Genomic DNA, 12186 nt, shown 5'->3' on the forward strand with positions numbered 1-12186 from the left:
GTACCTGTCCTGGGAGTGTTTGATGGAGGACAGTGTAGAAGGATCTTTACTCTGAATCTAAAGTGCTATACCTGTCCAGGGAGTGTTTGATGGGTACAGTGTAGAGAGAGTTTTACGCTGTATCAAACCCCAAACTGCACCTGTCCTGGTCAAGTTTTACAGGGGACAGTGTAGAGAGATGTTTACTCTGAATCTAACCCCGTGCTGTATCTGTCCTGGGAGTGTTTGACAGAGTCAGTGCAGAAGGAGTTTTACTCTATATCTAACCTTGTGCTGTACCTGTCCTGGGAGTGTTTGATGGGGGAAAGTGTAGAGGGAGCTTTACTCTGTATCTAACCCCATGTTGTCCTGGGAATGTTTGATGGGGACGGTGTAGAGGGAGCTCTGTATCTAACCCCGTGCTGTACCTGTCCTGGGAGTGTTTGATGGGGGACAGTGTAGAGGGAGCTTTACTCTGTATCTAACCCCGTGCTGTACCTGTCCTGGGAGTGTTTGATGGGGGAACAGTGTAGAGGAAGCTTTACTCTGTATCTCACCCCGTGCTGTACCTGTCCTGGGAGTGTTTGATGGGGGAACAGTGTAGAGGAAGCTTTACTCTGTATCTCACCCCGTGTTGTCCTGGGAGTGTTTGATGGGGACAGCAGAGGAAATGTTTCTCTATTTCCCCTGGTCAGATCATTACCTGGCCACTTGACATGTGATTACCCAAGTGCTACTACTGCTAATACCCAGCCTGCCAATCAGTTGGCAGATGACAGTGCTTCTGCCCAGGCTCTCATCTTAGTGGGGAGGCAGCTATGACACAGACATTACAACACCCAACCCGCCATGCTGTCTCTCACTTGTCAGCATCCCACCACACTGCTGCCTCTGGCATTTCCCTGACGGATTACAGCACTGTGCTGCTGTCCTCCTCTGATACCTGAGACCAGTGGGTCGCAGGTTCAGTGCCAGATCGGACTGTGTTATTCTCCTTAACAGCGAGTAAAGTCTCACCTACAGTGCAAAACTTTCCCCCAGGCCTTTGGCTAATTAAATTGCGGTGAATTAACATACCAGCCTTAAGGGCAAAGTTGTCTCATAAAACTCCGAACAGTTACACGCCGTCAAACCCGGTGCCAGGAATGAGAAAATACTCTCTGCGAGGTGCGGCCCATGTTTGTTCTTGTTGGTTAAATAAGTCAGGCACTGAAGGACGGCACAGTGGGTTAGCACAGCTGCCTCGCAGCGCCAGGGACCCGGGTTCAATTCCCGGCTTGGGTCACTGTCTGCACAGGGTCTGCACATTCTCCCCATGTCTCTGTGGGTTTTCTCCAGCTTCCTCCCACAGTCCGAAAGGTGTGCTGGTTAGGGTGCATTGGCTGTGCTAAATTCTCCCTCAGTGTTACCCGAACAGGCGCCAGAGTTTGGCGACTAGGGGATTTTCACAGTAACTTCATTGCAGTGTTAATGTAAGCTTACTTGTGACACTAATAAATTGAACTTTAATCGCCACACTCTGATGTGTGTTCGGGTAACACCGCTGCCTCGCAGCGCCAGAGACCCAGGTTCAATCCCCGACTTGGGTTAGTGTCTGTAGGGAGTTTGCACATTCTCCCCGTGTCTGCGTGGGTTTCCTCCGGGTGCTCCGGTTTCCTCCCACAGAACGAAAGACATGCTGGTTAGGTGGATTGGCCGTGCTAAATCCTCCTTCAGTGTACCCGAACAGATGCCGGAGTGTTAATGTAAGCCAACTGTGATATTAATAAATATACTTTAAAAAAATTAAATTCATGCTGCCACAGTAAATATTTGCTGCTCGTTCTCTCACCATAGTCCTTTCCGATTTGATCCCCAATCTCTTTGCCCGCAGAACTGACGAGAAGTCCTTTTTGCTCCAATTGCGTTAGCCGATGATTCCACTTGCATTTCAGAGGGGCTTGTTAAATGTTCCGGGACATTTTCCTGAGGGGGTTGTGAAGATTAAGTGATGAGGATCATTGCAATTGTGTAGCGCATTGGTGAGGCCACACCTGGAGTACTGTGTGCAGTTTTGTGCTTATCTGAGGAAGGATATCCTTCTTCAGACAAGAGAGGGTACGGTGAAGATTTACTGGCTGATTCCTGGGATGGCAGGTCTGTTATATGAGGAGAGATTAAGTTGGTTAGAGTTATATCCACTGGAGCTTAGAAGAGCGAGAGGGGATCTCATAGAAACTTACAAAATTCTAACACGGTTAGACAGGGTAGATTCAGAAAGAATGTTCCCGATGGTGGGGGAAGTCCAGAACTAGGGGTCATAGTTTGAGGATAAGGGATAAACCTTTTAGAGTTGAGGTGAGGAGAAATTTCTTCACCCAGAGAGTGGTGAATGTGTGGAATTCACTCCCACAGAAAGTAGTTGAGGCCAAAGTGATTTCAAGAAGAAATTAGATACAACTCTTGTGGCCAAAGGGATTGAGGGATATGGGGGGGGGGGGGGATCAGGATATTGAATTTGATGATCTGCTGTGATCAAAATTAATTGTGGAGCAGACTCGAAGGGCCGATGGGTAGGCTTGGGTTTTTCTTGTTGGAGCAGACAAGACTGAGGGGCAACCTGATATAGATTATGAGGAACATAGACAGAGTGGCTGTTCTCCTTAGTTGAAGGGTCAGTTGTGAGGGGACATTTTCGATTTGATTTATTATTATCTCATCTATTAGTTTACATTGTAAAGTATTGTTTCTTGCGTGCTATACAAACAAAACATACCGTTTATGGAGATGAAAATGAGAGTGTGCAGAATGTAGTGTTACAGTCATAGCTAGGGTGTAGAGAAAGATCAACTTAGTGCGAGGCAGGTCCATTCAAAAGTCTGACAGCAGCAGGGAAGAAGCTGTCCTTAAGTCGGGTGGTACGTGACCTCAGACCTTTGTATCTTTTTCCCAACGGAAGAAGGTGGAAGAGAGAATGTCCGGGGTGCGTGGGGTCCTTGATTATGCTGGCTGTTTTTCCAAGACAGCGGGAAGTGTAGACAGAGTCAATACATGGGTGGTTGGTTTATGTGATGGACTGGGCTTCATTCCCAACCCTTTGTACTTTCTTGGGGCCATACCAAGCTGTGATACAACCAGAAAGAATAAGATATATATTCAAGGTGGGGGCAGGAGTTCTACGGAGGATGTGAGGAAAAGCCTTCTTACCCAGAGGGTGGTGAGGGTCTGGAATGCGCTGCCTGGGAGGGTGATGGAGGTGGGATGCCATTCATTCCTTTAAAAAGTATCTGGATGAGCACTTGGCATGTGGTGACATTTAGGTCTACGGGCCAAGTGCTGGTAATTGGGATTAGGTGAGAGGTCAGGTGTTTCTCGCGTGTCGGTGCAGACTCGATGGGCCAAATTTCCTCAGTCCAATCACAGGGTCACAAACTTTACCATACTCACCAATGACCTGGCACCATTCCTGGCATGCTGAATGATTGCGATCAAATTAGCTGGCCCTCCTTCTCCTCTGGGTTTGTGGCAGTGCCCGTACCTGCCAGGCTGCCCCCTGTTGGAGCATTCAAGACACGCTGTTGCAGTCCCCCTATCCAATTTGCGTTGAATCCCTGTGCACACTGACCTGCACAGGGGAGGTGGTGTCCTCGTGGTATTATCATTGGATTATTAAACCAGAAACTCAGATGATTTGATTTGATTTATTATTGCCACATGTATTGGGAGACAATGAAAAGTATTGTTCCTTGCATGCTGTACAGACAAAGCATACCGTTCATAGAGAAGGAAACGAGAGGGTGCAGAATGTAGTATCACAGTCAGAGCTAGGATGTAGAGAAAGATCAACTTAATGCGAGGTAGGTCCATTCAAAAGTCTGATGGTAGCAGGGAAGAAGCCGTTCTTGAGTTGGTTGGTACGTGACCTCAGACCTTTGTATCTTTTTCCCGACAGAAGAAGGGGCAGAGAGAATGTCCAGGGTGTGTGGGGTCCTTAATTATGCTGGTTGCTTTTCTGAGACAGTGGGAAGTGTAGACAGAGTCAATGGATGGGAGACTAGTTTGTGTGATGGCTACATTCACGATCTTTTGTAATTTCTTGCAGTCTTGGGCAGAACAGGAGCCCATACCAAGTTGTACACAGAAAGAAAGTTTTCTATAGTGCATCTGTAAAAGTTGGTGAGAGTCATAGCTGATATATCAAATTTCCTTAGTCTTCTGAGAAAGCAGAGGCATTAGTGAGCTTTCTTAACTATAGTGTCAGCGTGGAGAGACCAGGACAGGTAGTTGGCGATCTGGCCACTTAAAAACCTGAAGTTCTCGACCATTTCCACTTCATCTCCATTGATGTAGACAGGGGCATGTTCTCCTCTACACTTCCTGAAGTCGATGACAATCCCCTTGGGTTCTTGGGACTTGGGTTCGAATCCCGCCACAGCAGATGGTGGAATTTGAATTCAATAAAAAAAATTTGGAATTAAGAATCTACTGATGACCATAAAACCATTGTCATAAAAACCCATCTGGATCACTGATGTCCTTTAGGGAAGGAAATCCGCTGTCCTTACCCGGTCTGACCTACATGTGAACCCAGAGCCACAGCAATGTGGTTGACTCTCAACTGCCCTCTGAAATGGCCGAGCGAGGCACTCAGTTCAAGGGGCAACTAGGGATGGGCAATAAATGTTGGCCCAGCCAGTGACGCCTACGTCCCACAGATTAATAAGTGATACAGGCTCCAGGTCTGGCAACACCGCAGTTTTAAACCTCATCATTAATTTTTCCAATCCCTCCATATTACCGCGTCCCTCTCTCTGGAATCCAGTCCAGTCCGACAACCCTCTGAGATCTCTACGATCCTCCAATCCCAGCCCCTTGAGCGGTTCTCACTGCTGGTGTCTGTGTCTTTGGCCACCAGGGCTCCAAGCCTTGGAACTCTCTCCATAAACTTCACTGCTCTCCACCTCTCTCTCTGTCCTCTTTAAGGAATCTCTCAAAGTCTGCCTATTTGACTGAACTTTTGCCCACCTGTGTGCTTGGGAAGGACTTAGCTGTGAAATATAATGATAAAAAAAGCCAGGGCTGGAATTTTCCAGCCCCGCTGTCACTGCTTAACCACATCCAATGCAACAGGACCAGAGAATCCCGTTGGTGTGAACAGCTGGAAGATTCCAGTACAACAGTGCCCAATATTAATTACATGCAAATTGACAAAAATGTCCAGTCATTGAAGATGTGCAGTTCATAGTGAAAGTTAACACTGCTGCCAGGGATCCAGGTTCGATTCCCAGCTTGGGTCACTGTCTGTGTGGAGTCTGCACATTCTCCCCATGTCTGTGTGGGTTTCCTCCGGGTGCTCTGGTTTCCTCTCACGGTCCAAAGATGTGCAGGTTAGGTGGATTGGCCATGATAAATTGCCCCTTAGTGTCCAAAGATGTGTAGGTTAGCTAGATTGGCCATGCTAAATTGCCTCTTGGAGTCCAAAGATATACAGGTTAGGTGGATTGGTCATGCAAAATTGTCCCTTAATGTCCCAAGATGTGCAGGTTAGGTGGATTGGCCATGCTAAATTGTCCATTAGTGTCCAGAAATGTGTGGGTTAGCTGGATAGGCCATGGTAAATTGCCCCCCAGTTTACAAAGATGTGCAGGTTAGGTGGATTGGCCATGTTAAATTGCTCCTTAGTGTCCAAAGATGTACAGGTTAGGTGGATTGGCCATGCTAAATTGCCCCTTAGTGTCCAAAAATGTGCAGGTTAGGTGGATTGGCCGTGCTAAATTGCTCCTTAGTGTCCAAAGATGTACAGGTTAGGTGGATTGGCCATGTTAAATTGCTCCTTAGTGTCCAAAGATGTACAGGTTAGGTGGATTGGCCATGTTAAATTGCCCCTTAGTGTCCAAAAATGTGCAGGTTAGGTGGATTGGCCGTGCTAAATTGCTCCTTAGTGTCCAAAGATGTTCAGGTTAGGTGGATTGGCCATGTTAAATTGCTCCTTAGTGTCCAAAGATGTTCAGGTTAGGTGGATTGACCGTGCTAAATTGCTCCTTAGTGTCCAAAGATGTATGGGTTAGGTGGATTGACCATGCTAAATTGTCCCTTCTTGTCTAAAGTTGCGCAAGTTTGGTCGATTGGCCATGCTTAATGTGTGGGGTAATAGGGGTAGGGCGGGGAGAGAAGGCTTGGATAAGATACTCTGTCAGGCAGTCAGAACAGACTCAATGGGCCAAATGGCCTCTTTCTGCATTGTAGGGACTCTATGATTGTATTTGGCTCCTTCATCTATGAACAGTCTTGTCCCTGCCAAGGCTAAATGAATTTTGTGAGCTGTCAATGGAGGTACAGGCAACACTCGCCACCAAAGGCTGCATCAAATCATTTAAGTCTCAGCGCCTTTTTAATTCTTAATTATTGCCAGGCAATCTCTTTGAGAGAGAAAATTTACAAATGTGCTGTCTCATTCCTTCAAGTCTGAATTATTGTTGGAGATTTGACGCAATGTAATTTTTTTTGCACCTTTCTGTTTCTATTTAAAGCTTGCATTCTATTTCACTCTGCGCCTGGTGTGAGGTTGAATTCACAATTGGAAGTCACACTTACGCGGTGCTCTTTGTTAATTATTGTCCCATTGGCTGAGGTGACACATAGTTATTTGCTCGGCTGCCCCGTGGAGGATACTGCCCTCTTTTGGATGCCCTGCTTACAGCAGCTTTCGCCCACCACCCTGACCGACCCACTGCCCCCACCTCACAGAAACCTCCAGGGAAAGGTCAAACCTAATGAAGAACTCTCCAGGTTGCCAGGGCCACGGGGGTGGGCATGGTGGCGCAGCGGTTAGCACTGCTACCTCACAGCGCCAGGGACCCGGGTTCGATTCCCGGCTTGGGTCACTGTCTGTGTGTGGAGTATATACATTCTCCCCATGTCTGCGTGGGTTTCCTCCGGATGCTCCTGTTTCCTCCCACAGTCTGAAAGACGTGCTGGTTAGGTGGATTGTCTGTGTTAAATTGCCCCTTAGTGTCAGGGGGATTAGCTAGGGTAAATGCATGGGGCTACAGGGCCTGTGGGGGATTGTGGTCGGTGCAGACTCGAGGGGCTAAATGGCCCAGCGCCAGGGACCTGGGTTCAATTCCCAGCTTGGGTCATTGTCTGCGTGTGGAGTCTGTACATTCTCCCCGTGTCTGCGTGGGTTTCCCCTGGGTGTTCCAGTTTCCTCCCACAGTCTGAAAGACGTGCTGGTCAGGGTGCTAAATTGCCCCTTTGTGTCAGGGGGTGAATCAGGTAAATAAGGCGGGTGGGATTGTGGTCGGTGCAGGCTCGAAGGGCCAAATGGCCTCCTTCTGCACTGTAGGGGTTCTATGATCCTATGCTATTATGAGGTACGAATGCTTTATGTCTTTGAGTTCAGCAATGGCCCTCTTCCATAACTACACAACCAACCAAAATACTCCCCCACATATAGAGATGAGAAAGCTTCAGCACCGATGTTGTCAGTAGATCAATAAAGGCCGTCACAAAATGTTTTCCCATGTTGGGGTGGCACGGTGGCACAGTGGTTAGCACTGCTGCCTCACAGCTTGGTGGACCCGGGTTCGATTCCCGGCTTGGGTCATTGTGTGTGGAGTCTGTGCATTTTCCTTTCTCTGCGTGGGTTTCCTCCGGGTGCTCCGGCTTCCTCCCACAACCCGAAAGATGTGGTGGATTGCCTGTGTTAAATTGCCCCTTAGCGTCAGGGGGATTAGCTAGGGTAAATGCATGGGGGCTACAGGGATAGGGCCTGTGTGGTCGGTGCAGACTCGAGGGGCTGAATGGCCTCTTTCTGCACCGTGGGAATTCTATGATCCAATGACTCCAAACTCAGCCTGTTATCTCCTTCTTGGTTCAGCAAGGCTGAAGAAGGAGTAGAGACGACGTGTTGTCCCTTCGCAAAGGCTCCTTACGTTTGGTCATTCTACAGCCACACCCTCCTCATCACCTACCCCCTCCATGGTGCCCCTCATGCCTGATGTCACTCCTTCAACCCTGACTTGCCAATGTGGGAAAGGATGCCATAGTGCTGACTTGGCAAGGAAACAACGTCTCTGTCCCCTGCTAAGGAAATTTGGCATGTCCGCCACGACTTCTCATCAACTTCTACAGATGCACCATAGAAAGCATCCTTTCTGGTTGTATCACAGCTTGGCCTGGGCTCCTGCTCTGCCCAAGACCGCAAAACACTACAAAAGGTCATGACTGTAGCCCAATCCATCACGCAAACCAGCCTCCCATTCACTGACTCTGTCTACACTTCCCGCTGCCTTGGGAAAAGCAGCCGGTATAATTAAGGATCCCACGCACCCCGGACATTCTCTCTTCCACCTTCTTCCGTTGGGAAAAAGCTACAAAAGTCTGAGGTCACGTACCAACCGACTCAAGAACAGCTTCTTCCCTGCTGCTGTCAGACTTTTAAATGGGCCTACCTCGCATTAAGTTGATCCTTCTCTACACCCTCGCTATGACTGTAACACTGTCTCCTTTCCTTCTCTGTGAACAGTATGCCTTTTCTGTATTGCGCGCAAGAAACAATACTTTTCACTGCGTACTAATTCATGTGACAATAATAAATCAAATCAAATCAAATTAAACTAAGGGAGGTGATGGGCTCTTGGTATTATGGCTTAATGATTAATCCAGAGATTCAACTATTGTTCCGGGGACCTTGGTTCGAATCCCACCACGGCAGATGGTGGAATTTGAATTCAGTAAAACAAAAATCTGGCATTAAGAATTTTCTGATGACCCATTGTCAATTGTGGGAAAAACCCATCTAGTTCATTAATGTCCCTTTAGGGAAGGAAATCTGCTGTCCTTACTCGGTCTGGCCTACATGTGGCTCCAGAGCCACAGCAATGTGGTTGACTTTCGACTGCCCTCTGAGGGCAACTAGGGATGGGCAATAAATGCTGACCAGCCACGTATGAATAAAAAAACCCCACGAGTGAAATTTTCCAGCTGCACTCCCTCCAAAAGCAGAAAATCCTGCCCCAGGTCAACAGACCTTTGCATGGTCCATATCCCCCTGCCCCCCCCCACCCCCAACCATGACCCCCCAGAGACACCCCCTCACCCTCTCCAATTTCTGTGGCTGGCAGGAGAGGAAAATTCACCCCCCCTCTCCATTTCTCTCCCCCCCCATTCCCCCAACCCCATCCTTTTGCCAGCTGCTGGCGAGACAATCACGGTGAGAAGGAGAATTACTGGGGGCTTTGGCAGACTCCGCCGACAATGGAAGGGGCGCCAACGTGCCTGGCCTTTGATGACTTCCCCCCTCCCTTTCCACCACCGCCCCCCCCCCCCCCCACCCTCAACAACCCGAAGACCCAATTCTTTCAGCATTTGCAGGGTTAAGGGGTCAGATCTGGGAATGACACCCCCCGAGAGGTATTGGGAGAGTCACTTAAAATCGGCGAGCACAGCTTAACGCTGAGGAGACGAGCTGCCTCAGCACGGGGAGGGCGAGCGGAGTTGGGGGGGGGGGGGGGGGGGGTGGGTGGGGGCTATGGGGCGGGCAGCGGTTGCTGGAGGGAAGGATGTGAGGTGGTGGTGGGGGGGGGGGGGGTGTTTGCCAGTTGGCAGGAGAGTGGGTGTACATTTTCTTCCCTTCTCCTCCTCTCCCTCCCTCCCTTCCCTGAGCCAGTAGGAGGGAGCAGGAAGGTGACAGGATTGGGATCTGTGCCTCTCAGCTCCAGCGCCCGGACCCTGCTAATCCAATTGGACAATTGTTGCCAAGATGATAGTCTGTAATTAGGTAATTGGATTTCGTGTCTTGAAGTGAGAAGAGAGAGAGGAGAGAGAGAGAGAGAGAGAGAAAGAAAGAAAGAGAAAAGGGAAGCGAGCATCATCGAAGGAGAGGGTTATCCTCCCCCCAACCAACCCCCCCTCCTCCACCCCCCCTCCACCCCCCTCGTGTCACGGCCATTTGGACTGGAGTTACTTCGTCTCCTCGCTGCGAGACACCCCCCGGGGGAGGGTGGTGCTTGTGGTTGTGGGTGAGGGGGGGAAGGGGGAGGGAGGGAGGGGTGGGGGTGGGGGGGGGGGTCGCCGGGGGTTGCTGCCGGTGGCGGCGGCGGCGGTGGAATCTGTCGCCGAACGATGAGGGACAATCCTTCCCGACCGGCGGCGGCCGAACCTTGAGGAGCGGATGGGGTCGCCAGGCATGCCCGAGAGGCTGAGGGATCCGTCCTCGGTCCGTGCGGAGAACAAAGAGGGAGATCGGATTTTTGCACGGATCCACCTGTCGTTCGGAGGCAAGGATTCATCTGAAGGTTAAAGGAAGGAGGGTGTTGGTGGGGGCGTTGTGTGTGTGTGGGGGGGGTGGGGTGGGGTGGGGGGGGTTGGGTTTTGGAGGGGGGAAAAGGCAGAAGAAAATGGATAGTGTGGCTGCCTGCTGCAGTCTGTACGCATTGATTGAAGAGAGAGAGAGAATGGATAGGGAAAAAATATTTAATGAGTAAGCGGTGATGGGGGGGGGGTGGTGGTTGGGGGGGTGGGGGGTGGGGAGGATGGGGGGTGGTGGTGTGGGTCCGGTGGGGGGGGGGGGAGACGTTGGTGGGAAACGTTGAAGAATAAACAGAGAGGAAGAAGCAAGCAGCTGAGAAAGAGCCGCACTGCCGTGTGACTGGAAATCTTAATACTTGACAAAGGAGAGATTATTCTGTGAACAAAAGGCCAAAAAGAGCGAGGCGCATTGAATAGGTCTCGCTGCAGAATTTGTATCAGCCGAGGAGGTTGCGGTGGGGGAGGCGGGGGAGAGAGAGAACAGGAAAGGAAAAGAAAAAGGGAAAGGAGAGAGGGAGAGAGAGAGGGAGAGAGGGAGAGTTGCTCAAAGGGGGGGGGGTTGGTGATGGTGGTGGTGGGAGAAGAGAATGCTGCAATTGTTCAGAAGTGTCAACTGAAGATAGCGAGTGAAGCCATCTCCTCCCTCCCTCCCTCCCTCCCAACAACCCCCCCTTCTCTCTCTCTCTCTCTCTCTCTGTCCCTAAAGCACAAACAGAAAGATGGGAGTTGTGTTGGGGAGGAGGTGGGGGGGGGGGGGAGAGGTGGAATCCGTCTGGATCTGGAAAGACCCAGGCCCCGACTGGATAATTTTCTCTCTCTCCTTTCCTGCCTTTTTTCCTTTTTCCTCGTTATGAACCTTCTCCGGAATTTGTTTTTTTTTTCCCCAACCACCCTCTGAGATGGAGGGGGTGGCTGGGGAGGGGGGCAGTTTGTTCGATATTGACAGGTGGGTTGCAAGGTTTGTCTAAAATCTACCCCTGCCCCCCCCACAAGACAATTTCCCTAGGTTGGAAATAGAATGGCGTCCTGTAACAATAGGCTCATTACAAGCCCCAGACAAATTAAGTTTGCTGTTTGTTATTTAGTTGAGTGGCATTGTCAGCTGTGGGGGGTTGGAAGGGGGTGGTTTTTTTGGGGGGGGGTGAAGAGAGAGAGAGGAGGTCCGGCTTTTTTTTTTAGCCAAGTGGCTGTCACTGTCAAGATCAGCCTTGGGCTGCTGTCCTCTCTGCTACTGGGGAGGAGAAGGATTTTTTTGTGTGTGTGTGTGTGTGTGTGTGCTGTGAGGAGACGGATCGAGGCGTTGATTAATAAGAGGCTGGTGAGGGGAGACCGGGAGCCGCGCGGAGAGGGTGAGTGGTAACCATGACGACTGGCCTTCTTCCCTCTTCCGTTGTTTTGGGACCATGGGCGATTCAGTGTCTGGCACCAGGGAAAAGGGGGGAGGGAGGTTAAAGAGGGGTAGTGGGGCGGGGGGGGTGGGGAGAGGAGGTGAAAAGAGTACCACGAGGAGAATCCCACAAACGAGGGAGGTAGTCGCGGTCCAAAGAGGCTCGGAGGAGGGAGGGAGGGAGGGGGGGTGCAGGAACGACTGAGTAGGAACTTTGCAGAGGGAACTTGCAAAGGGGTGATGTTGGCTGGTGAGGGGAGGGGGATGTTGGAAATGGGGATGGCAGCGCAGTGGTTAGCACCAGGGACCCAGGTTCAATTCCCAGCTTGGGTCACTGTCTGCGTGGAGTTTGCACATTCTCCCCATGTCCGTGTGGGTTTCCTCTGGGTGCTCCGGTTTCTCCCACAGTCCGAAAGGTGTGCAGGTTAGGTGAATTGCCGTGCTAAATTGTCCCTTAGTGTCCAAAGATTTGTGGGTTAGGTGGATTGGCCATGCTAAATTGTCCGTCCTTAGAGTCCAAAGATGTGCAG

General features: G+C 50.3%; 1 protein-coding gene across 3 annotated transcripts in view; it reads left to right on the forward strand.

Annotated features, from left to right (window-relative positions):
* lrrc4ba (leucine rich repeat containing 4Ba) overlaps nt 1-12186 on the forward strand; it is a 174955-nt gene that overhangs the window by 82535 nt on the left and 80234 nt on the right. The window contains exon 1 of one of the 3 annotated variants that reach the window (XM_080217598.1): nt 10072-10256. The exons of 1 other annotated variant lie outside the window; for it this stretch is intronic. The gene's annotated coding sequence lies outside the window, so the exon portion shown is untranslated. Of the gene's footprint in view, nt 1-10071; nt 10257-12186 lie in introns of those variants that run through there. One more of the 3 variants, XM_080217597.1, reaches the window with a different exon arrangement.

The sequence above is a fragment of the Carcharhinus amblyrhynchos genome, chromosome 35, assembly GCF_965287045.1.
Source record: "Carcharhinus amblyrhynchos chromosome 35, sCarAmb.v2.hapA, whole genome shotgun sequence".
NCBI classification, from domain to species: Eukaryota; Metazoa; Chordata; class Chondrichthyes; order Carcharhiniformes; family Carcharhinidae; genus Carcharhinus; species Carcharhinus amblyrhynchos.